Source organism: Ailuropoda melanoleuca, chromosome 5, assembly GCF_002007445.2.
Source record: "Ailuropoda melanoleuca isolate Jingjing chromosome 5, ASM200744v2, whole genome shotgun sequence".
NCBI lineage: Eukaryota > Metazoa > Chordata > Mammalia > Carnivora > Ursidae > Ailuropoda > Ailuropoda melanoleuca.
The window spans coordinates 115683651-115710492 of NC_048222.1; the positions used below are offsets into that span (position 1 = coordinate 115683651).

General features: G+C 38.3%; 1 long non-coding RNA gene across 1 annotated transcript in view; it reads left to right on the forward strand.

The window, feature by feature from the left end:
* The first annotated feature begins 1716 nt into the window (after positions 1-1716).
* The window catches only part of LOC117802428, a 55670-nt gene continuing 30544 nt past the window's right edge, over positions 1717-26842 (forward strand). Inside the window, exon 1 of the long non-coding RNA XR_004625835.1 lies at positions 1717-1895. This is a non-coding gene — a long non-coding RNA (uncharacterized LOC117802428). The remainder of the gene's footprint in view (positions 1896-26842) is intronic.

Consider the following 26842-nt stretch of genomic DNA (forward strand, 5'->3'; position numbering starts at 1 on the left):
GGGCGCCTGGGTGGCACAGCGGTTAAGCGTCTGCCTTCGGCTCAGGGCATGATCCTGGAGTTATGGGATCGAGCCCCACATCAGGCTCCTGTGCTATGAACCTGCTTCTTCCTCTCCCACTCCCCCTGCTTGTGTTCCCTCTCTCGCTGGCTGTCTCTATCTCTGTCAAGTAAATAAATAAAATCTTTTAAAAATAAATAAATAAATAAATAAATAAATAAATAAATAAATAAATAAATTACTGCTTTCTTCTACAAAATCTTTTTCCTTCATTTGCCAAACTTGAGTCTTATCTCCATCATACAAGTGCAAAGCTAATTTATACTTTTAAACTGGAAATGTACTATTGCAACCCTGGTTTGCTTTATACAACATCTCCTGTCATAGATGAATTTTCCAGGTTATAAATAACTGAATGAGTTGTGATGTTTTATAACAGGCATTCAAATTTCTTTTACAGGTGACATATGTTTCTATCACTGTTCCTCAATATTGTTCCAATTTGCTGTTAAATAAGCCCCTTCCCTTTGCTAGAAAATGAGGGATATGCAATGATGTAGTTTAATTCAAAAATTTAATTCATTCAACAAATAATAAGCCACTAGTATGTGCCAGGTTGAGTGTTGTGCACTTGAAGGTAAAGCCCAGTTTTTCTCAAGTAATTGAGAGTCTGACAATGAAAGAGATCCATAAATAGATATAAGATAGTATTTTAAGGGTCTGGTAGAGGCATACATGGGCATTATGGAAGCATGTAATAGTAAAACCTAATCTCACCTAAGGAGACTAGAGATGAAATCTTGGAGGGATGATTCATAAACTGAGCATTCATGGCTAAGAGGAAAAAGGGTTATGGGAGGGTTGGGACTATGGAAAGCATTTCTGCATGTGTACTGCCAAGGAGGGGGGGAAGGAATTGTGCACAGTGCACAGGGACCTCAAGCTGAGTTTGAGGCAGAAGGAAAGGCATAAGGCTGGAGAGAAGTAGGCAAGGGCCACGTCATATAGGAGCACATAGGCCATGGTGAGCATTGTTTACGTCATTCCCTTGGATGGTAAGCAAGGCAAAGCTTTCGGAAAACCCTACATTGAGTGGAGGCTAGATTCTAGGGAGTCAACATGTAAGAAGTGTTACAAGGAAGAGGTAATGACAGTGTTCCAGATGGGAGGAGAACAAAACTAGGGCTGTGGACATAGAGATTGAGGTAAGGGGATGTACTAGTTTCCTTTTGCTACTATAATCAGTTACTGTATACTTAGTGGCTCCAAACAATACAGACCTGTTATCTTACAATTGTGGCACTCCGAAGTTTGAAATGGGTCTTCTAGAGCTAAAATCAAGGTGACAACAGAGCTGTGTCCTTTCTGCTTGCTTTACGGAAGGATCTGTTTCTTTGCCTTTTCCAGCTCTCCTGCATTCCTTGGCTCATTTTCTCTTCTTTGCACCACTCTGACCTTTGTTTCTGTTGTCCCATCTCCTCCAACTGTGATCCCCCTGCTTCTGTCTTGTAATGACTATGATCACACTGGATTTGGCTCACCCACATAATACTGGATAATCTCCTCCTCTCAAAATCCTTAATAGCCTCTGCAAAGTCCCTTTTGCTAGGTATGGTAATGTATTCACAGGCATGAGGGATGGGGATGCAAGCATCTTTGTCCACTGAAGGGGACACATGATGAAAGTATTTGGGAGGACTGGTCATTTATGAAAATGGTGCAGGATGAGTGCAAGACAGAGTAAAAACTCCCAGGTATTTAACTTATCTGACTTTCAGAAGTGTTACCACCTGAAATGAAGAATACTGGAGGAAAACTCGTCCAGGTATGAGGTGTGCAGCGTGTGGAGGTGGGGGTGCCTATGGAACCTCAAGCCAACAGAAGCTGTCTAGCAGGTATGTTGCTATCTGAACCCGAAGCCTCGAGGAAATCTGCACTGGAGGTTTGGATTTGCATGTTCTGTCTCTAGAGTGTAGAGTTGAATCCATGTTGGGTGAAAATACAAAGGAAGAGATTGAGAATAGGAAGCACGGGAGGAAGCTAGCATTTAGGGGTGTTTGCAAAATGGTCAGCTCTCAACATTGGCTGGGGAGGACTTGTCAGAAATGGAAAATTGGGAGAAGAGAATGTTTCATGAGCCATGGGAGCAGAACAATGGTGTTTACTCTGTGCTCCCCAAAGTCCCACTAGGTGTCGCGCCCTTCACAATAGAGAAGGGAGGGAATAGATGGGACTCCACAGCTCTCACCCCAATTAGAGTAGCTGCTTTTACTTGGGTAATTAGTTTACATTTCTCCATGGGGTTTAACTTAAGTAAGGCGTTTTGTGATAAAACTGTGTTTGCATTGGGAAACCTCTAGAGTCTGAGGTAGAGTGAATGATGAATGTCACATGGTTGATTGGCTAGAGCATCGTGTGAATGTGGCCAGAACAGTGCAACTACTGGTTACTTGTATATATCTATGTAATTGATGGTGAGTGCCGTTGGTTCCCTGCATTGCCAGGACATCTTGGCTACAGTTCTCTCATGGCCCCTTTCACACTCTGATTTTCAGTTTTGGTTTGATTTCTCTGCCTCCCCCTGTAGACTGTAAATACACTAAAAATCACTCCAGTGACTCTCATCGTTGTATTGCAAGTGTAAAATGTTGAGAAATACGTATTCACTAGACCTCATCTTAAGGAGAAAACTGCCTGTCTTCAGATAGAGACAGACCCCACAAGCATGCTCAAACATAATATGTTGCTTCCTAAACTGTTATGCAGGAGAAGAGAGAGAAATGTTTTGTTCCTGAGCAAAAGGAGAGGGAAGGGAAGAATGAACAAAGAATAAAGGGAAAAAGCAAGATCGAAAAGAGAAGGCAGATCTGAAGATGCAACTCTGGCCCATAAATTGTCAAAATGTTTCTATGCTTATAAATCCTCTTTAAATTAATAACTGATAGAAGCTATGAATTTTTGGCTTAGCTAATATAGAGCAAAACAGAAACAGTGTGTGCAGAGGAGGTATTTGACAAAAGTGTCATGAAAATCTAATATACTGAGAATTTGAAGACATCATGAAGAGGCTTTGTACTAGGTGAAGGGTATTTGAAATAGGATATTTTAGGCCAGTGCTGCCCAATAAAAATAATATGTGAGTTACAAAAAGCAAGCCACATATGTAGTTTTAAATATCTTTATAGTCACACTGAAAAAGTAACAATAAATAGTGGAATTCATTTCAATAATAAATTTTATTTAACAAAATATATCCAACATATTTTCATGTAAGCATTCAATCACTATAAAAATTATCAACAAAATATTTTACTTTTTTTAATACTAAGTCTTCAAAGTCTGGTGTGCATTTTATACTTGCTGTACATTTCAGTTTGAACTAGCCACATTTCAAGGGCTCGATAGCCTCATGTGGTTAGTGGCTTCCATATTGGACATCAAAACTCTACATCTCCACAGTGTTGATAACCTGCAGCCAATATTAAGATTTCGTTTTCAGTACTCCTCTGGGGTTGTTGAACTGAAACCAGTTATGGAACTGCATCTTGGATGGTGCTTTTATCATCTTTGCAGCTGGGCTCTCAGTGATTGCTGATGGCAGTCTGGGGAGTTTTGGAGAATGGAATCTATGGGAGTGTGGGCATGGCTTTCTAAGAAATGTCATAAAATCTATTTGGCATAAAATGCATACATTTCATAATTAAAAGAGATTCCTTCTGTGTAACGAGTGTAGTTACATCCATTATTAGTGATCTCATATATACTCAGGGCCAGAAGGTGTTCTGATTTGATCAGAAAGCACAAGGAACCAGGCTAGGGATCTTAGACTTCTCTTTACCTGTGCCATGGGTTATTTTAAAACTCAAAATTCTTACTAAAGCTTGAAATTCTGATTCATGTGAGTCTGGTTTGATAGTTCAGTCCTTTGTATTTTTTTTAATTAAGAGGGTAGAATATTTAATACAATTGTTGGAGAGGATGTGGAGAAAGGGGATCCCTCCTACATTGTTGGTGGGAATGCAAGTTGGTACAGCCACTCTGGAAAACAGTGTGGAGGTCCCTTAAAAAGTTAAAAATTGAGCTACCCTATGACCCAGCCATTGCACTACTGGGTGTTTACCCCAAAGATACAGACGTAGTGAAGAGAAGGGCCATATGCACCCCAATGTTCATAGCAGCATTGTCCACAATAGCTAAATCGTGGAAGGAGCCGAGATGCCCTTCAACAGATGACTGGATTAAGAAGCTGTGGTCCATATATACAATGGAATATTACTCAGCTATCAGAAAGAACAAATTCTCTACATTTGCTGCAACATGGACGGCACTGGAGGAGATAATGCTAAGTGAAATAAGTCAAGCAGAGAAAGACAATTATCATATGATTTCTCTCAACTATGGAACATAAGAACTAGGAAGATCGATAGGGGAAGAAAGGGTTAAAGAAAGGGGGGTAATCAGAAGGGGGAATGAAACATGAGAGACTATGGACTATGAGAAACAAACTGAGGACTTCCAGAGGGGAGGGGGTGGGGGAATGGGATAGACTGGTGATGGGTGGTAAGGAGGGCATGTATTGCATGGTGCACTGGGTGTTATACGCGACTAATGGAGCATCGAACTTTACATTGGAATCCGGGGATGCACTGTACGGTGACTAACATAATATAATAAAAAAATCATTTAAAAAAGAGGGTAGAATATTTAATATTAAGGAAATGAAGTTTATGAAGATAAGCCTAACGATTTGGTTGTTAGTGTAGCCTTGATTATTAAGCAAGTACTTGGCTGCTTGGCGGAGCTTACTTAGTGGTGCTGCTCCACATGGTAGTCACTAGCCACATATGGCTATTCAAATTTTAATTAATTAAAGTTAAATAAGAATTCAGGTCTTGGGGCGCCTGGGTGGCACAGCGGTTAAGCCTCTGCCTTTGGCTCAGGGCGTGATCCCAGTGTTATGGGATCGAGCCCCACATCAGGCTTCTCCACTATGAGCCTGCTTCTTCCTCTCCCACTCCCCTTGCTTGTGTTCCCTCTCTCGCTGGCTGTCTCTATCTCTGTCGAATAAATAAATAAAATCTTTAAAAAAAAAAGAATTCAGGTCTTTACTTGCACTAGCTGTATCTAAAATGTTCAATAGGCACATATGACTAGTGGCTATTCTATGGACAAGATGAATATCCAACATTTTCATCATTGCAGAAAGTTCTGTTGAACAGCACTGCTCGATAAATTAGAGAAACAATTGGGAAATAGAGTGTCACAAGCTAGAGAGAGACTTTGCTTTGAGTTAGAACATTCCAATAAAATAAGGCAGAGATGTCAAGCATGCAAAAAGGAAAATAATTTGTTTTGGTTTTGAGAGATGAAAGTGTGGGAAAGGTGAATGTTCAAATGGGGAGAGAGGCAGGGAACAAGAGAGCTGGGAGAGGCTGTATGTTCTGCCATGTCATTCTATACTTGTGGGTACCAAATATTTAATAGCATTATTGAACTTGAAAATAGGCAAAAACGTGTGTGTGTGTGTGTGTGTGTGTGTATTTCCTGTTAAAGCAACAAAGTTTCAGGTATGGATAGGTCTGGAAGTAGATGGTACCAAGACAAAGTAGGGCTTGGAATCTCAGCAATTGTGAGAAATACTTGGGTTTCCTAGTATTTTAGCATTTGTCATTCAAGCCGTGTATCTAAGTTTCTAAGAGGGACAAGGAAGATATATTTAATATTTTGGTTATATTAGTACATGACACAGTGTCTGGCATTAAATGAATCCTCAACAAAATGGTTGACTAAATGGATTAAGCCAGTACAATTGACTTTCTTGAAGCAACTTTTGTTTGTAGGCAACTATTAGTGTATGGATGGATAACAGCCTAATCTTTGACTTGCTTTGATTTTGCAATGACAACATAAATTTAGATCAATAGTAGTTCGGATAGAATTACTTTTAGAAGCTGAAAGGTAGACTAGCTTGTACTGGAGGCCCCTTCACCTTTACAAATCCATAGTGTATCTTTATGTTAGATTTACTGCTACCTTCAAAAGAATGAAGTAACTAAGTATGCACCAATGCGCAGCACATCTTCTTAAACTACAGAATAAACCTTAGAAATGGAAAACGACTTTGCAGACACCAAGTTGAAAAATGCAAAAAGAGTAGATGATATGAAGACATTGACCCTTTTGACTTGTTCTAAGAAAGACAATTCTAGAAGTGCATCTCAGTTTTGATCCCAGCAAACCAGTCCTGAGGTCTGATTTAAGTGCTGAAATTGTCTTGTCTGGAAGCTGGTTTAGACTCAGTGTTACTAAACTGTATAAAAAGTCTTCATTAAGTTGGCTTTCGTTCTATTTATGCCTTTGTCATTTCCTTCAGCGTTTAAGTGAAAATAACACATAGGAAATCATTGCTGACAGGCCTAGAATTTATCTTCTATTATTTATTGTGATAGTCCCCTCTCCACCCACCATTACATTCTAACAAGTCAAATATCAGTTAAAGGGATGTTTAAGACCCTGTAATTAACAGCATGGTATCTGTTTTGACTATATTTAATGGCCAGCACTTACTCCAAATGAGTTAAAGCATATTATTGTGTAAGCATTTATTTTCACTACTTTACTGCCTTGGTAAGACATTTTCCTATTTCACCACTTTCTTTTTCTGTTTTCTTGTAAAATTAAATCACAGGATGTAACTAGCTAATGAATGGAATTAGACCCTATACTGGCTAGGTTGATAAGTATACAAAATTACCACCACGCGGTGGTGTATGCATATGTTTATCCATTTGCAAACACCCCATTCTCACATTTTTATGCACGTCCTTAACCTCACAAGCCTTTTTCCCCTTCACTGAATCCCCTTGCCTTGGGTTTCCCTCTCTTAGAGAATGATATCGCCATTTATCTTGTTCCTCACGTCAGAAATTTGGCTATCATTCTCAACTCTGTCTCATATATTACATTCGGTGAATGGCATACAAGATAATTTGAGTGAAGCTAAATTCTCTCCCTTCACCCCCTTTTAGAATGATCTAGATTGCATAAATGTGTACCATTTACAGAATATTAATTCTAGGGACTTTAGTTTTTCTTTTATTTGCATTACTTTACTGTTTCATAATTGAATTAGTCATGATCTTGACTTTGTAAAATCACATTGTGTTTAGTTATTGAAAAAAGAGGGAAATAGGAATTTGGATATATTAAAATATTGCCTTTTACTATTTTCCTTAAATTGTCTGCCAAGGAATTCTGATGAGAGCCTGGTGGCCATCTATGCCAAATGTAGACTAAAACTCAGTTCACGTACTGGAATTCGCCTTCCTATAAATACATGTAAATGTTTATACGGTTAGGTCACCCATATAGCAGCTACTGTCAAGGAAACGTTCCACCATCCTTTCAGTTGTCCCTATGAGTCAGAGAAAAACGTGTTTATAGTACTATTTGGTTAGTTGGCTAGTTATAATTATTATATGCATTAGCTCTGTGTAAATTACTGGAATAAGTATCAAGGGAAATTAAGAGAAAATAATGAACATAAACTGTGCATATAAGGAGCTACAATCTAATGCAAAGGACAACACAAAAAGATATTTTAAATAAGTAAAATCCATAGTCAACTAAAACTGTAAAATTACATTCAAAATTTGAGTATCAAAATGAAGATATTTATTATAGTGTCATCGGTGATGATAAACAACAGGAGACAACCTAAATGTCGATAGCACAATAAATAAATCAGTGAGAGAGAACATGACCATCAAAAATATTGCTTTCCAAAAGTATTTAAACATGAAAACTTCTCACAATATTATGTTGACTAAAGATAATGTATGAATCAGGGGCGCCTGGGTGGCACAGCGGTTAAGCGTCTGCCTTCGGCTCAGGGCGTGATCCCGGCGTTATGGCATCGAGCCCCACATCAGGCTCGTCTGTTATGAGCCTGCTTCTTCCTCTCCCACTCCCCCTGCTTGTATTCCCTCTCTCACTGGCTGTCTCAATCTGTCGAACATATAAATAAAATCTTTAAAAAAAAAAAAAGATAATGTATGAATCAAAATCAAATACATAGTGCAAAAACTGAATCTACACAGCTGCCAAAAATGTATCTTCTACTCTTATGTAAAAAAACAAATCTTTTTTGCAGCTCAGTTCTTACAGCTGTTTTGCTGTACCCCTTACTGTTGGTGTTCTCTATTATATCCCTTATTAGTTCCTGAGAGCTTTGGCACCTGACCTATATCCATCAGAATAGCTTATTTGGCGCTGTAGTGATCAACAATACAAAAATCTTGTTAACTGATAATGATAAATGTTTATTTCTCTTATGCTAATGTCCTGCGCTATTTAGCTCTAATACTCTTCTTTTTATTTAATTTTATTTTTTTAAGATTTTATTTATTTATTTGACAGAGATAGAGACAGCCAGCGAGAGAGGGAACACAAGCAGGGGGAGTGGGAGAGGAAGAAACAGGCTCATAGCAGATGAGCCTGATGTGGGGCTTGATCCCATAACGCCGGGATCACGCCCTGAGCCGAAGGCAGATGCTTAACCGCTGTGACACCCAGGCGTCCCTAGCTCTAATAGTCTTGTATTTCCTCTAGAACTTAGGGTGATGGAGTCATCTCTCCCTGGAAAGTTGTCACTACAGAGAGAAAAGAGACAAGGCAGACCACACTCAGGCTCTGCACCTCATCAACTCACACCACTTCATGCACACTTAATTGGCCAAAACAAGTCCAAGTTTAGCAGAGTGAGAATGTGGAAGCATCCCTTCAAAAGGGACACTGAGCGAAGAGAAATAATATTTGATCTCACAGTAAACAGTGACCCTTGTCTCTCATTTCTTCCAGTATCACACATTAAATCATTCTGGCCACTACTCCAATTTTAATTATCCATACTCAAGTCACATCCTGTGCTTTGGTTTCAGCCTCTCAAAGGAGCTCAGATCCTCTTTTCCCATACAACCTCCTGACTTCTGATTCAAGAAGAGATGGAAATACTTCATTTAATGAGCCCCTAGAGGATGTGTTGCTAGAAGCCAGCGATGCATTATCATCCACTTGAAAATAGTTGGGGGATTTCTTCATGCTGAGCTAGAGTGGTTTGGTAATGTGGGTGGCCTGAAGCATCCTTATAGATGGTTGGACCATTTATATTTACCCTCTATCTTCCTTTTGGATTTTTTCCCACATTACCATGTAGGATGGGTAAGTGGAATGGGGACAGGACAAATTAGTCTTAAAAAAAATTGAGGTAACTATTCTTTGTCTCTTGAATATCTTGAATATTCTTCTTTCTGCTTGTTTTCGAAATGGTGGCTTTTCCTTGCGTTGAATATGCAAAACATGTGACCATTATTTGTGCTTTGGTCGAGAAGTAGAAAGAAATTTCCTATTTAACACTTTAGCTTAGCTGCAGAACTTTTAGACTTTAACAAGTAGTAGGTTCTCTCTAAAATGTTTTGATTGTCTCTGGCCTGTGGGACTATATGTGAGCTTTTATTTCTTTTATTTTTGTGGTTTTCCAAATTTTTCAAATTTTTACTTTTCAATAAATACATCATTACTCTCACATGTAGAAAAAATGCAATAAAATGTGCAATAAAAATACAGTAATTTAAAAAAAAAACAACATAAGAGAAAAGAAAATGTACTAGTAGGAAAAACTGGCATTAGGGAAATCAGAAATAATTCCGGGTCAGTTTTGAGTATATGTAATACCTTGTTCATTTTTATATTTCTCATAATTCCCAGTGTTGAAAGATGTTAGCATGATCTTATGGTGGCATTAGTCCTAGGGACACACCAATACTCTACACTAGACAAGCCAGCCATTTTTTTGCACTTCTGGGGCAAGATCAACAGAGAAGCTACCACAAGGAAAAAGATTCTACTGGAGATTCTGGGGCTTTGGACTCATATTCCAACATAAAATTTGTGTGAGTTACCCTGAACCAAACAGTTGGAGAACATTTTAGATGTAGTTTGTCCATCTAAACCATGCAGATTCTAGAACCTAGAAGTAAAGTACACCATGTCTTGTCTAGTTATTTGCTTCTTGAAGCACAAACATGCTTAAGAATTTATAATTTAAAGCACACCCACCAGTAAGCAGAAGAGGGTTTAGGAAACGAGATACCAAGCCTTGACTCTTAGTTTGAATGTTTTCTTAGGCATAGAGAAGCTTTCCATTTTTGTATCTATGTACCTAACAGAGGTAAGATAGAGAGAGATAGAGTCAGTAGAGTCAGGGACCGAAAGAGAGATACATAGAAGAGGGGGCAGGAAGCAGGAGAGAGAGAGACAGAGACAGAGACTGAAAGAGAAAGATTGATTTTCTCAAGGGGTTTAGGTCATGGGACATTGTTTCATGGTCCCAGAAACAAAAGTCTAGAGAAGTTATACCCACTAACAAAATGTCCAATAAAATATCCAAGGGTCTGAGCCTTTCATAGCAACACTCTTTCTTGAAGTAAGGTGAAACTTGTTCAGAGCATTCTGGAACCAACACTTAACATAATTGCAGAAGCTAGGCACTGAATGTTGAAATGAAGAGACAGATATCAAAATGGATGAATCTTCCACTATTTCAAAGGGGCTGGTGGTAGATTATGGTGTTTTTTCTTAGAGATACAATCTTTGGCTTTTATTCATCACAATGTTATGTCTTTACCTCAACCAAATGGAATATTTATCATCAAATTTTCAAGCATACATTTTATGAATGATATTACAATCCTAACATGTAACAGATCTTCTAAAGAACATGTATCTGAATTATCAAATTAGTGATAATAAAATGGACAAAGTTAACCCTTGAAACATATAATCCTCTGTCATAGTGACAGTGTTACTAACTATTACTTGCATTATTTTACAAACTGCTTTTAGGGATGTTATAGTTTTACCAGAGTAATACATTTGTATCATCATCGTTTCTCTGGCTGTTACAAAATTTCCTTTTGAAAACACTTTAGATGCTATTGCTGACCAAAAAAATGTCTGGTGAAATTATTAAAATTAAAACCATTCTAAGGTCAAACCTGACCATGTCAGAAGTGAGTTAAATGTGGTGTAAGAAGAAAAGTTAAAGCAGGGGTGCCTGGGTGGCACAGCGGTTGAGCGTCTGCCTTCAGCTCGGGGAGTGATCCCGGCGTTATGGGATCGAGCCCCACATCAGGCTCCTCCGCTATGAGCCTGCTTCTTCCTCTCCCACTCCCCCTGCTTGTGTTTCCTCTCTCACTGGCTGTCTCTATCTCTGTCGGGTAAATAAATATAATCTTTAAAAAAAAAAAAAAGAAAAAGCAATCTCCAAGAGTTTGAAAAACTAACATTTTCAATAAAAATAGAATTCTTTACCACCTTAATCCATTATTAAAGGTGACCATTCATCCTTAGTAATCCGATCAATTGGTGCTGAAAATTTAGTTCTCTGTGTGTGAATTGGAAGTGATCTCATTAGTGTTCTACTACATCAAGTTTGATAAAATCCCCAATCCATTTCAGTTAAGTTTCTATTGATCCACTTAAGAGATCAATTTGGACTTGTTCGATTCTTTTGTCAAGGGATTTCATCTGGCTTGAGTTTAGCATTATGAAATAAATGTGATTTAGAAATGTAAGGTGAAATAAAAAAGAGTCCAGATGAGCGTTGACAATTATTTGAACTCAAGTTTTTGCATTTGAGCATTTGATAGGGTATTGCCATTTAGAAATGGACTAGAAAAACAACAGGACAAAGGAGTCAAAGAGTGCCTTGCAAAGTAGTTAGTTATCCCTTCCCTCACTTCCGCTAGTGATTATTTCCTGTGTCATTTAACAATTTGAGATCTATTTGCCAATCAAAATATAGGTTTAGTTTTATTCTTAAATATGTTTTACACTTTCTTACACTGACTTTCATTAACTACATATTTCCTTCATATCTATTTTTCAGTTTCCTGGCATTTTCTGCATTTCGTTCTAATTTTTTTTTTCGAAGAGAAAGAATGGATTTTAAAATGTGTGGAGATCTTAGGGACATTTACAGGAGCTCCACCTGATGACCGTTTTTCTTCCTCCCTCCCTCCTTCCCTTCCTTCCTTCCTTCCTTCCTTCCTTCCTTCCTTCCTTCCTGAATAGTTTTAGGAGTGATCCTAGAAGAGAACTGCCCAGAAACATTCCAGTTTCATACCTAATTCTATTCTCTTATTCGTAGAATGGGTGAGGAACTCCTTTTAGCAGGTAACAGTCTTCCATCCGGTATAAAGAACAGATGTGTAGCCTTGCAGTGATTCTGCAAGTATTACATCATCAGGGAAGTTCAAAGTAAACTGAGAACACAGAGATATAAAGGTAGAGACTAAACATGATGCAAAAAGGTCAGAGATTGTAACTGGAGGCCAACATGCTATGTAATACCATTGTACCCAACAGTTTCCAATTAGGAAGAAAGGATTTAATAGAATTTATAGAAGTAATTAGACTATAGAAAACTATGGGGCTTGCGGAGGGAGTGATGTTCTGGAGGGGGATGTTGGAAAATTAGAGAAGTAGTTACTAAAGCGTGAAAGTCCTGGTATAAGGAGACAAACTGAATCTTGTGGGACTTCCAAGAAAGTAACCCCTCCTGGTGGCCAAATTGGGACCAGGTGTGCACACACACTCCCATAAATTCTGACAGTGAAAAAACAAAAAGGAAGAAAAAATGATGAAGAAAGACAAGGCCACGGGCAAAGAGTCAAATTAAGAGAGCCATTTGTACTATATTTTTATTTCAATTATTGGCAGTATTAAATAATTATTAAAGGTGAATTTTAAAGACCTCTGTTAAAAGATTTCTTATGTTTGTTGGTTTACCAGACAAAAGGTAATAGGCTAGTTGGGAAATTTCACCCTGGCATATGTAGACTTTGGGGTCCACCTTTTGCTTCATTTTACAGATGAGTAAACTGAGACCTGGAAATTTTTTTTTTTAAAGATTTTATTCATTTATTCGACAGAGATAGAGACAGCCAGCGTGAGAGGGAACACAAGCAGGGGGAGTGGGAGAAAGAAGCAGGCTCCTAGCGGAGGAGCCTGATGTGGGGGCTCGATCCCACAACGCCGGGATCACGCCCTGAGCTGAAGGCAGACGCTCAACCGCTGTGCCACCCAGGCGCCCCTGAGACCTGGAAAATTTAAAGATTCACTCAATATGACAGTCAGGACAGAGTTTCATCAGTCAACACCTTCTTTCTCTGCTCTGCCTTATTTTTCCTCAAAGAGACATTCTGACTCAACTGCTGGTCAGGTCTCATACTTTAAACCCTTTGATCCTGTAACTGGCCTTATTGGCATTCGCCTTAGCGAATCTGCTTCTCAAGGCTTAGTCTTGAGGGACAGGATGATCTCTTGCTTCCTTAGAGACCATATTGAAAGAGGTGGGTGACAAATTGCAATTTATCATATCTTTATGACATAAGAATATTTATCTTTAACCAATTTCACCCAGAAATTCTGGAAATCTATCATACACCTTATACCATAGACAATATGAAGAGGTGCAAAGAGGATCAGAGATGACCCCTTTGCTTTCAGATGACAGAGGTTTCAGGTATTTTTACTATTCCATTCTGTTTTCTTACGTCACATTCAGCTACCTTCACCTTAGCTTTTTAATGATTGAAAATACTTGCTGAAGTGGATGGATTAAAAATTCAGCTCAAATTTATTCCAGTAGCAAAAAAAAAAAATTAAGGATGTAGAAAGGGGTTAAGTAAAGTATTTTTTAAATCAAAGGTACATAAAGATAGGGGGAAAAAGTGCCAGTAATTGCGGACTATATTTTGGCATAAGAAAACTTGACCTCTTTGAAAATTGGAACACATTATGAACCAAAGTCTACCCTAAAATTTTACAATTTAAAATCAAACTGTGCTGGTGCAGTAGTCGTGAAAATTGGAATGCCTAGATTTCTGTACCATTTAATATCTATTTTGTCTTCCATTTTCACGAGAATTCTTATTACCTGAACAAATTATAACTGAATTTAGTTGTTTGTCAGTTTCTCACTATTGCTCAGTTGATGTCATGTAAAGTAGTTAAGTTGCTAACGCCATCGATTAATAATAGTCATAGTGACACTTGAAAGCTTAATCAATCTTCAAAACAATGTATTGTTTGTGCGGTTTACAGTCAATGTTGCAATAGAGATTTTTCTTTTCAGACCTTAAAAAATCACAGAGAAATTACTTTTCTTTCTCCTTCAGGGTGTGGGCTGTTCCTTCTCTGACTTTCTGGAAGTGCTTGGTAGGAATGAATTATTGTCAGCCCTTCAATAAGCTACTGCAGATGGAATCAATTTTTCAGGAGAATAGTGGCCATTTTACTATCCTGTTTCTTATGCCAAGAGAGGGTTGAGAGCAAAACTGTATTTGGGTAGATGAAAATATAACTAATGGAAGTGATACAGCACCAGTTCCTGGGGTGAACTTATTGAAGAATAAATGAGCCAGAAGGGAAGGGTGGTGAATGTACGCTGAGCATGCAGAGACGTTTCTGCTCCAAATTGTGATGTGTCTGCTCTGCCTGATTTCCTCTGCAACCTGTTGCTGGAAGCTCTCCACACACCCATGTGCTCTTGTCTACCCTGCAACTCCACTTCTATTCCGCTGGCTTTCCTATCCGCTGCGCCAAGTAAATTAGTCCCCTCTGTTCCATCTGAATGGAGAGCTTTGACAAACATGTGAATGCAACTCGAATTCAGGCCTGAGGTGGGCTCCAAGGGGTGGCTGCTTTATATAACATGAAAAGCCCAAGGCACAAAGGTGGGAGAGACTCCCAGTGGGGGAGACCCCACTCTTTATAACAGTGTTCGTTCGACAAGCTGAAGAAACAGGGCTTCCTCTCTGCTTCATTTCAGTTGGTTTTGTGAGATCTCCTCTCTGTTTCATTTCCTCATAGATTTTTGTGATGTTTATTTTAACCATACTTTATAGGGGAGAAGAAAAACCAATTTTGATTTGCCCCGGGTCTGATACCTCTGCCCTTTTGAAAGCATCATTACACTGAATTTAAAGAGCTTACAGATGGTCAGGGAAGAGCTTAAAGATGATAAAATTAGAGGGAAATAGAGCCCTATGAGAAAATATGTTTACAGAAATTGAATCATTTATCAGAAAGAAATAAAGAGCAGGGATGATGAATGCATGGCAGCGAAGATTCCAGCCAACGAGCTAAAGCTGTGTAAATAGAAACACAGAGCTGCTCAAAGTACGTAGGATGGAAACCTAAACCCCGAATTGTGTGATTGTACCCTCAGTTAGCAAGGCGCCAGAAGTGATTTCCTCATTCCCACATGTCAGAATCACATCATTATGTATATATTGTAATTATATTATTAAACTATATTTCTCAATAACATTTTAAGACCCCCCACCAATGCTACCTTTTTTATGGTCCCTTTTGTTTCTCCTGCTAGTCGACCCTTCCATCTAAACCCCCGGAGTCTCTTCTACTGCACTCATAACCTGCCATCATTCTTATAGTAGTTTGTATTCAAGTGCATTGTTTTCATGGTGACTTTCACAGGGACCTTGAGCTCCGTAAAGATAACAATCATATTCTTTAATATTTTTATAATTGAAAAACTATCACAGTGCTTCCTGTATAATTGGTGCTCAATGAGTCTTTTTCTTTTTTTGATCATATGAAAGAAGTTGTTAGAGGAGTAGTTTGACTCTGAAGCAAGGACTTTTGCAGAAAATATTTCGTGCACCTAGATCTCTGTGGGGTGCTAGGAAGCAAGCAACCCAGCTGCTCACATCCCTGCACCAGCCTTGTTTTTTCCCAGCTTTTTGGTTTTTTTCCCACCATCTTCTCAGCTCCTTCTGCACAATTCCAACGAACTACAGAAACCTAATAATTAGCAATCAAAATGAACTCAATGCGAAGTTTTAAAACCCCAACTAATGGGAACGAAAATGAGGACATAGAAGTGGTCTACTGCCATTTACCCACATGATTCATTGACTTTTCAATAGAATCTGGGGCACCATATGGATGTGCTGAATGAGCTGATTCCCTGGGCAAGAAGTCTGAAGCAGCAACCCTTTGTGCTACTATGGGAACAAAATAGTATGAAGAATATGTTCATTGTTGGAAACTGGCCCACAGGGCCAGAAAGCATCCATTTGTTCAATATTCAGTTATTTTTATGACCAGTCATAATTATGTCCTATAAGTAGCAATTACCAATCTAAATATTCAACAAAAAATTCCCTGGTCCTTGTCCTAGGTCCCTTGTTCCCTCAGCAAAACGCAACCAGGAACAAAACACTGACCACCTGAAGCTTGTTTTTGACATTTCATGATCTCTTTTCCTCTGATATTTGCTACTTACCACCCTCACTGTCTGCTTCTGTGAGATGGCCACAACAGCGCTCTTTCTGCATAGAAGGAGTTCGCTTCGTAAGTCTAATTGAACAAAGGAATTTCATGTTCCTTTCTAAAGGATTTTGGGGAAAAATGAAAAAAAGAATCAGGCACTTCAATGAACATGAAGAAGGAAATAATTGATTGAATTGGGGGAGGAGCGTATTCAAGGGCACTGAAGTCTGAGCCCGTAGGCGACCGCTGCCTCTCTACAGGTAGGCGAGTCGTGGCGTTCAGTAACAAGGGGGATTTTGAAATATCTGTCAAGTTTAATGGCTAATTCATTGCTTTGAATAATTGGTTTCTTAAAAATGTTTTTAATCTGAGTCTTATTGTATCCTGACCACATGAAGGGATATGAGTCCCCCAGTAAACAGATAGGCTCTGTATGTTCTAAAGGCTGGAATGTTGACCCCTACTCTTCCCAGCGGTGTGGCAGAGCAGAATGGCAGAGATGACTTATGAGGCGAGCCTACTACATTAATTCAGGCGACATACCCTTCCCTTCACAAATGGCTTCGACATTCTCTGCCCACACAGCAAGTGCCTTCCTCAGAGTCAGCAGTAATATAATGTTTGCTCACTTCCACACATTTAAATAACCAGTTCATAAACAGACTCCTAGAGAGTTTGTTTACACACATTAAAAAAAGGATAGACTCTGGGTCTGTGAGACTTCATGGTTGGCACTGGCCTTTCAATGACTATTTTCAGTCAAAATATTAATTTTTTGAACACTTTAATTGGAAATGAATTAGCCATTAAACTTGAGCAAATAAAAGCAAAACATGTCATAACATTACTAGGAACGTGAAAGTGGTGGACACAGAAAGAAAAGTTATGACAAAATTTCGTTGCACTTGCAGTAATGGAACTGTTAATCAGCTTCAAATCCTAAGTTTTCATCTTATTTTAGTGGAAGAACTACATAATTTAAAGGGGCTTTTAAGTGCTGCATAGCCAAAAATGTATCATATTTATGGTTTATTTTCTTGATGCACTCCTGTAACCTTGGAAAGCAAAGTCCGTAATGAATATGACCACTCCGCATTTCTTACAGGCTTTCAGCTCTGTAAATATTACTAAGTACTTTGAAAGTCAAGATTTCTCACTGTTATATGTACTTTATGTGTGAATTATAAAAGTAAGGTAGATGGGCAGTTGAGAGTCTTATTTATCTTACCCGTTAGAGGAGAAAATAAGAGATAAAATTAATAAATGGCTTCCCTCAATCTTAGGAGCAAATTAGGAGACCAACAGGTTTTTTTTTTTTTTCCTGAACCCTCCAGCTAGTTTTGAAATCATTCTACTTTCAAGAAAATGTACCTAAAAGGGGAAATTTCTTTTTTTTTTAATTTAATAATATTATACTTCTCCACAGCAGGATGTTACACAGGATGTCAAAATGTAAATAATAGTGCACCACTTTAGGGGCACCTGGGTGGCTCAGTCAGTTAAGCATCTGCCTTTGGCTCAGGTCATGATCTCCAGGTCCTGGAATTGAGCCCCACATCAGGCTCCCAGCTCCGTGGGGAGTCTGTGTCTCCCTGTCCCTCTGCCTCTCCCCCTGCTTATGCTCTCTCTGTCTCTCTCTCTCAAATGAGTAAATACAATCTTTTTAAAAATAAGCCAATAACTTATTTAGATGTCTGCATGATTTTTCTTAGCAGCAGCTCTGAGAGATGATGTGACTCAGATCATGCCCTTAGTGGCACGCCAGCTGCCTATCGATACGACCACGAGAAGCCCCCTTCCTCCTTGTGCTGCTCCCTGTCTTCCATTGCAGCAGGCGTCCAACACCAGTACTTCACATGAGTTGATTCTGGGGCTCTGATTCTCTGCTTATCTAGGAGGCAGGACCAGATAATGGGAACAGCCAATGATACAGGAACTGCAAGTTATCTGGTTTACTGGGAATAGGAGATACACTCAGGAGACTGGTAAAACACAGGCTGCAAATATAATCTAGACCCATATGGTAGAAGTCTTTGAGTGACAGGCTGAGAAAATTGTATTTGATTTGATAAGAAATGGGAGTCCAATAGAGGATTCTGAGCAGGGTCTACTGTTTATATTCATTTCTCTCTCTCTCTAGAGAGAGAGAGTGGGTGTGTGTATGTGTGTGTGTGTTTTCCATGCTGCATTCCTTTATTTAGAGAGAACATACATGTGAGCCAGAGGAGCGGCAGAGGGAGAGAGAATCCTTAGCAGGCTCCGCACCCAGCTCGGAGCCCTACCCAGGGCTCAATCTCACGACCCTGAGATTGCCGTGATACATTTTTGTAGGAGAAAGGATGGGGTCTATTAGATTTTCTTCACAGTGCCATTCACAACCGTGTGCATGCAAGCGAGATTCTGTGGAGATGAGGATGGTGATGAAAGTTGGGGAAGTTTGTTACACCACGGTGCTTTTCAGAACGTCAACTTCATAAAAGGTGCACGCATCCTTGAAAGGGAAATGTATTGCTTATAAAAGAGAAAGTAGACAATGCCAGTAAAAATGGAAATATGTATTCGCTCTGTGGAAGTCTTTAGTTTTCACTGGCAGAGACTGGATGGAAACTGAAACAAATCTCAGAGTTTCATGCTCTACTGACAGCAGAGACGTGGATCAGTTAGCTTCTAGCCGAGTGTTTAAAGGATATTGAAACCCTTCCAGTTTACAGTACATTTGGCAGCTCTCTGTTGGATAATCTTTTTTATGTGTATTCTGTTTGGAAGTGAATTGTACACCAGTTATTTTAAGTAGTATTTTTTAATCTGTTGCTGTGTTAATTATAGCAAGGACAACGGCAACACAATCATAGACTGATGTGAATGTTTTATTCAATGAACCAAAGAAATATCCACCAGGGCTGTATAGAAACTGAAAATAATCAAATATGAATGGGTTTAGGTAGCCAATGGCACTGACAGCTTATGAAGCTGAACACCAGATTTTTTTTTCTGCTGCAGTTTATGTGAGAGTCACTGAAGAAAGAAACCCTTGGCATGATTATATTTTCTTGTGGAATGTAACTAATTTCACAGTGGAATAATTTTGACAAGAGTTCTTAGTTTCCTTCCATATGTTTTTTTTTTCATTTTCTAGAAAAGGGGTCCTTGCCCTGGCACATTTGAGTGCTGTCAAGCACCATAGGAAAACTGTTTATTTTTTTGTGCAATCATCAGTGACCAAAAAAAAAAAAAAAAAAAAAAAAAAAAAAAAAAGAAAGAAAGAAAAAAAGAAAAAAAAGAGAAAGGAACACAAAGGGAAGGTGAGTCAGGGTGAATGCTCTTATGCCATTGCATGCTAGCTCAGAGACCTAAAAACCAAATAAAGCGAGGGGCATCTCGGCTCCTCATCAAGATCTGAACCAAAGAGAAAATTATGGATGAACATGTGTATGGAATTCCATACCTTCTTTCCACCCCTGCTGACCAAGTATATAACAAACTTTGTTTTAAAGACAGCCTGAGGAGTCACTGTGTTTTCATTCAACTACAGAAACCCTTGAGAAGCAATAACATGAGGAGTGGTTGATACTAAAAAATTAAATTTTCACTTTTTTTCTATAAAAAGAAATCCTAAAATTTGTGTCTAGGATATGCAAGGAGGAAAATAAAGGATGAATAGATGTAGTACTAATTGATGTAGGATTCATTGAAGGGCAGGTCTCTTGTTTCCTTGAATTTCCTATTGATTTACTTCAAAGGTATCATTTCTAAATAGGTTTCTGGGACAGGGATCTTGGCACGAAATCTTCAGTATGTTCTAGGAAGCTTTACTCTGGTACTTATTTATTTTATGGGCTACAAAAGAAACTTAGGAGCGTAAATGGGTATGAGTTTGCCTTTTCCATCTCCACCCCGTACGCATATGAACGTACACACACACCCATGACATTTTTTTGAACTGTACTCCAGATAAAAACCAATCTGCTAAATAATTGCTGCTTGTTATTGTTTAGTTAAGTCTCATAGAATAGGGAAAGGAGAAGGAGAGCCACAACGAAGCAGTGCTATAAATGTTGTTACCTGTTGCTGCCACCAATTTAATCATTCCAATTTAGCAGCAATTAAAGCTCAGAAGAAAAAAGTAAGCAAACACTAATGATCCATTCACAGAAAATTTATTGCTGACTTCTAGGTGCCTAGTGTTGTGCTAACATACAAAGGTGTGGAAAGTTGAATGAGAAATGATATCTGTTCTTGAGATCTTAAAAATCTAAGAGCAAGAATATTTGTTTTTATATAATAGCAAATATAGAAACATTTATGACATAATATAATGAGCTCAATAATACAGGAATGGCTAATAGGCAGCTAGAGAATGAAGAGGGTTACTATAAACAGAGTCCAAAGCAAACAACACAAATTTAAAAAATTGCAGCTCATGTAACAGAAAAAAATCTAATTTCCCTAATATGTAAAGAGCATCTATAAATGAATGAGATTACCTAGGAGAAGAATATAGAAATAATATAAACAAATAATTAAAAAGGCGATATACATGATCCTTAGAACTGTGAAAAAGGTTCTCAACCTTAATCATAATAAAAGAAGTGCAAATTAAAATTACACTGAAATAATGCCTCTTATCTATTAAGATTGACAAAGATGCATAAGTTTGATAATACTGTGTTATCAAAAATACGGGTCAAATAAACACATATTGCTTGAGAAAGTGTAAATTGCTGCACATATACACCCAGAACGATGGAAAATGTTTATGAAAATTTAATGCTCTCAGAACAATTCCAATTTATTCTGTAGGTGTAATAGTACATATTTGCAAAATGACATATTATGAGACTATTAATAGCTATGAGACTATTGCTCTAAGTTCCATCAACGGGAGACTGGTTAAATACAGTATGCTATACCTCTGTCATAAAATATCATATAGCTGTAGAATGGATATTAGTAGGTACTCTATGTATTAATTTAAAAATACCTCTCTCCAAAACATTTCTCATTAAGTGAGAAAAAAGCAGTGTGCAGACCATGCTGTATAGTACGCCACCACTTGTGTAAAACCAGAGGAAAATCATGCTTATCTTTGCTTATTTATGCATCAGTATCTTTGGAAATGCAAAAATCAAGTGATGGGAAGGAAAACTGGATGACAGGAAATGGTACAGGCTCTTCAGCGCATGCCTATTTATATTTTCAGCTTTTGAATCATGTGAATGAATTAGCTGTTTGAAAAACCAGATATAGTTTTAAAAAAAGAAAAGAGGAAGGAAAAAATAATTCCAGTCTAGATGGTCAGGAAAGGCCTTAGAAAAGGAAGTGGTATTGGAGATGAATCTGGGAAGATGAGAAGTTCAAGCAGAGAGGAAGAAAGGAAAGAATATCATGAGCAAATACTCAAAAGTATGAAAATATGTGGAGGGTCAGGAAAGCCATAAAATGGCCTTTGGAAGGCAGCTTCAAAGAGCTAAGAGAGCAGTGATATATAAAACAAAGGGAATGGAAGGTTCAGGAAGAAGGGCATGATCATTAGCATCAAGAGCCGCAGGGAGGTCACTCAAGGCTACAAGCACTCCCGCGGGGCGCCTGCCACTAAGTCCACTTTCAGCTCTTAACTTTTTGCCATTGGACTCTGTGGTTAAGGGTGTTGGTTTTATGTCTAGCTTTGCTAACGAGTAATCTGCACATTGTTTTCTATAAAAAGGTCTCTTTATTAGACACCTGTGTAATAAAAAAAAAAATAACAGGGGCCATCACAGAGGACTTAAAAGATTAAAAAATCTATTTGGTGAGAGCAATTGCATGTGCTAAACAAATTATGGTTGGTTACAAAGCATTAAGTACAAAGTAGTACAAATAAATTCTGGATCTTCCTAGCACTTGGTTTATTAAGATACTTAAAAGTATTTGTTGACTGTCATCAAATGAAGTAACATGCATGTGAATAAACCATTCTAGAGTGCAGTCTAAATGTAAGGGATGATGATGGAGGTGTTGATGACACGGTCATGATGATCATAATAGCAGTAATGATCCTGAAATGAAGTGAAATTTTCACTTTAGCCTTGGGTTTTCCTTTACACCTAAATCCAGTTCCTCCCAGAGAAGTGCTTAACTCTGTGGTTAAATGAATAAAATTGGCTGGGGTTCCAAAAAGTCTCCATGATTTGCTGCTGGAAAAATGAGGAGAGCCTATCAGGGAGAAAGAGGTATTGGAAAGTGTAGACAGAGGAAACAAGAACATGAGCAAAGCCCTAGTCCTCGGCAAGGACCTGATGGGTTCTAGCGTCAGAAGGAGGAAGAGCTGCTGCTCTTCTGACCTGGTCATTAACTAGGCGGGTGACATGGGCCTCATCATGTCGCTTCGTGTAGCTTCAGTTGACTCACTTATAACATGAGGAGTATCCCAGACGAGATGCATGGTTTTTAATTTTTACCTTAGCAATGCCATTTTATTTTTCCAAGAGAACCCTGCTTAAAAAGACCGTGGAGGAGAATGGTGGGAGTGGCCCTGAATGGAGCAGGTGTGGGCAGCCGCTTTCTCTCCTTAGTAACTTTGAGGTAGCTTCAGAAGGAGGCATTGCAACCCTTTGGTAAATGACCGAATCAGATCATCTCACGGCCCTCTTCAAGTGCGAGGTTTTTAATTGTCCGTGGCTTCAGTATTCTGAGAGCACTAAAAAGATGAAGAGCCTGGGGTGGGGCTGAGGGTGGGGGTGGGGCTAATACAAGAGAGCTTTTCTCAGTGTTCCCCTCCAACAGTTTAGTATCTCAACTCTTCATTGTAATAAAGCCGTTCACCTGGATATTCTGGTGGTTTAGGTTAGCCCAGTGACTTTACCGAAATACCTATATACCAATTTCAAAATCACATAACTGAAAGGTATGCGGATTGGCGATAATTTATTGTATAGACCCTAAAGGCAAAGACAATGTGAGCCATTTAAAACAATCTTAATAGCAGATTATATTTACTGGCATTGTATTTTTCTCCTATATTATATTATTCTCCTATTAATCTCTTATATCTACTAGATGATCAATTACTTTAGAACAGAGAAGTATCAAAAGTTACTTTTCCTAACAGTGTGGCTAGATTTCTATTTATAATTGCTCAGGGCACACATGTGAAAGTTCATGAAATCAAAATCTTAAATGTTGTCATGAATTGGGCTAGACTTGTAGGTATACTTGAAGGAGTCCAGGTCAGTTTATTATAGAGAAATGATATCACACAAATAGTTAATTAATCCACATTTCTAACCCTTATATGATGCATAACTCAGTTAGTAAGCCGCGTCTTGCTTACCAGAAAGATCAATTGATGGCTACCTAACTGAAATTAATCAATGTTCTCAGAGCATTTGCCAAAATGGATCCTGTAGGAGAAAAACTCGAGGTGCTCAGTGCCCACTTTATTCAAGAATTGACTGGAAAGGGTTAAGAGCTGGTGAATGAGGAATTTGGTGGCTTCAGCTGCCCTCTGACAGCTTGGGCAGGTGTGTGTCAGCAGCATGCTTGACTTTGTGCAGGGGAGTTAAGGAAGTCCCCTTGTATATATGCCCACGATTGGCTCCTGTTGCTGGAATAAATATCGGAATGTCTTGCAGTCCTTGTAGTTCCTAGTAAGTACTCTGTGTGACTGACATGTGCTCCAGAAAGCAGCCAGACTGGATAGGAGACAGAAGGGAAAGAAAGAATGATATCGATAGCCTCCACGGGGGATTTATTTTAAAGCCTGCCGTCTTGTCGACATTGTTTCAACACGACAGCTGAGTCTGCTGCCAAGTATTGAACATCTGACCCACTTGGCTCATCACTTTAAGCTGTGCCTTGTTCTAAATGGAAGGGCTGACCCTCTGAGAAGCCATAGTCTGAATCTGAGTTTGGTTCATCACCAAGTTCAAGATGATTATCTGAAGTTTGTTTAAACCTCAAGGGAGTTTAAAATTGAACTGAAAAATCTCACCAGAACAAATTTCTGCAGTGATTTTTAGCCTTTCAGCTTTTGCTTAGAAATGACATGAAGGCAGCTTCTGTCCTCTGGCCATTTGGGATTGGATGGTAGATTCCAGATAGATCACACTGGTGATATTCTAGCAGGGAAAGAAATTTGTTTATTCATTTTTGAAATGAGAAATAGGACGTGGAATATAGTGTCAGGTTTAAACGCTGTTTAAATTGTGTTTCTTCAGCCGACAGATATTTTCATATGCAACAGTTTATATATTTCATTCAGTCCCAGAGACTGAGATTTTTTCCTACTCAAACTTCAACAGCAAGGATAACTCAAATACAACTTTCAGAAATAGTTAACGAAAGTGTAAACTTCGGAGTTAGACATGGGTTTAAATTTTGGCTCTACCACTTCTTAGAGATGAAACCAAGAGCAAGTTATTAACCTCTCTGAACTTTGATCTACTTATCTTTAAAATAAGGGCTGGCAATGGTCCCTTTACAGGCCTGAAATGAGGATTATATAACCTCTAAGAATAGTGTCTGGATCACAGTAAATTCTTTAGAAACGGTTAATTATTTTATGTTAATAGAGCACACAGTAGACATGTAATATATGCAATTAACCTACAAACTTTTTAAAGTCACATTTGCCACCATGCTTTCCACGGCAAGAGATTTTATTGAACACAATAGTGGCAGGAATGCAATGGTAATTTTGGAGAGGGATTATGATACTAAATATTGCTATTTTATTTTATAAGTTTTTTGCAAAACAGGAATCACATCCTTATATGTCACTGCCTGTTGTTGGTATTTGCTCTCTTTTCCTTAAAAAAATCTGCCATGCCGCTTTCAGCCATCAGTCAATATTTTAACAATTTTTAAGAAACAATAATTCTTTTCGTAATGATGAGACAGGACGGGCTTTGTGTAGATTGGAGATTATAATTCAAGAGGTTTTGATCCTCAGACTCTTGTCTTCCTAAAATGGAGGTATGTGGCCGTTCTTAGGATTGTAAACTAGGCCAGGCATGATAATGGTCCCAAGCTGGCTGCAGAATTTCCACTAGTATTGAACTGGTTTCAAGTGGCAATTGAGGACCAAAATGGATTAACTAACTTGTGACATTTAGGCTGGACTGTGTAGGCAACTTTTCTTCCTAATTGTTTATCTGGTGATACCGTGTAGCCTCATGTAACTGAATCAATAGTAAAGTCGCGGTGGATTATTGAATTGGTTCATGACCACTCACATAGTCTATTTAGCATTTCATGGTGCAAAAATTTAAGAACCATGAATCTGCATTTAAATTGGTAGTTCTAAGAGGTTTTTTTTGTTGTTGTTGTTGTTGTTTTTTTCATTCTTCAATTTAATTGTATGGCTCGGTCCATAAAATGAGGAGGCAGCAAATATTTCTGAGTAGAGAGTACTTATTTTGACATAGTAAGAGAGGCAGCAGAATTCAAGCTATTCCATAGGATAAGGGAAGTTATAGTGCCTGATTTCCTATATGACTGGAATTATGCACAGTGTCCATTCCAAAAATGGAGCTTTTAAAATACTTAGAACAAAGTTGTTATTGGGATAATAGCTTTTGCATAGGTTACTTTGAAGAGAAATATGCATCTAAATGATAGGTAGTTTTAATGCCTAAGCAATTTTGTTTCTTTACCATGCTGTTTTTTATTTACAAATCTAGTCTTTCTCCTGAATACTAGCCTTGTGCTGCCCATTTTCCCTATGTCGCTTTATTTAGAAAACTGAAAATTCTGCAATAGATCGTTAAACACTCATTTCAATTCCATATCAAAAGAACTTGTTACTAGTAGCCAGTCATTATGTCGTCCTAGTCACACTTAAACATCAATCAGTTTTCATAGGAAAAGAAAACAATGGATGCCTGATTGTTTTTAATTTTCTAAAAATAGGCACTTAATTTCCTTCAAAGGAAAATGAACATTTTCCCCCCTAAAGTTGACTAGTTAAGTGTACGAGTAATGAAAGCAACCAACTATGCAGCAAAAGGCAGTTGCTTATGATTTGGTCCATTTACTAAGTGCACAAATTTATTTTCTAAACGGCATCATAGGGAATAATAATGGGACTGATCATAATAAACAGGCCCATAAGAAGGATGGCCTTCAACTATTTGAAACATGACAGTATATGCATTTATTAAAGACTCAGAAGAAAGGCTGCTTTCAGTCCCCATGTACATTTTCCTAGATTAAACCTCAATCTTTCATATTATATTCTCAATTTTATGTGTGTGTGTGTGTGTGTGTGTGTTCTCAGGAACCATGAAAAACACAGAGTTATCACTTCTTGCTGAAGTCTTTTACATGGTAGACTATTCTCTGGGTTCAATGCGTGCTATTCCTTTTAGAAAATATCTCATGTGCCTTAATCTGTTCTGTCCTCTAACCTCTGTGAATGTTCCTATTTCCCTGATTACTTGAGGAGTATAAAATGACCAGACTGTTTTGTCAAATGTCTGGTCATTCCAATGGCTTGGCACCTGGA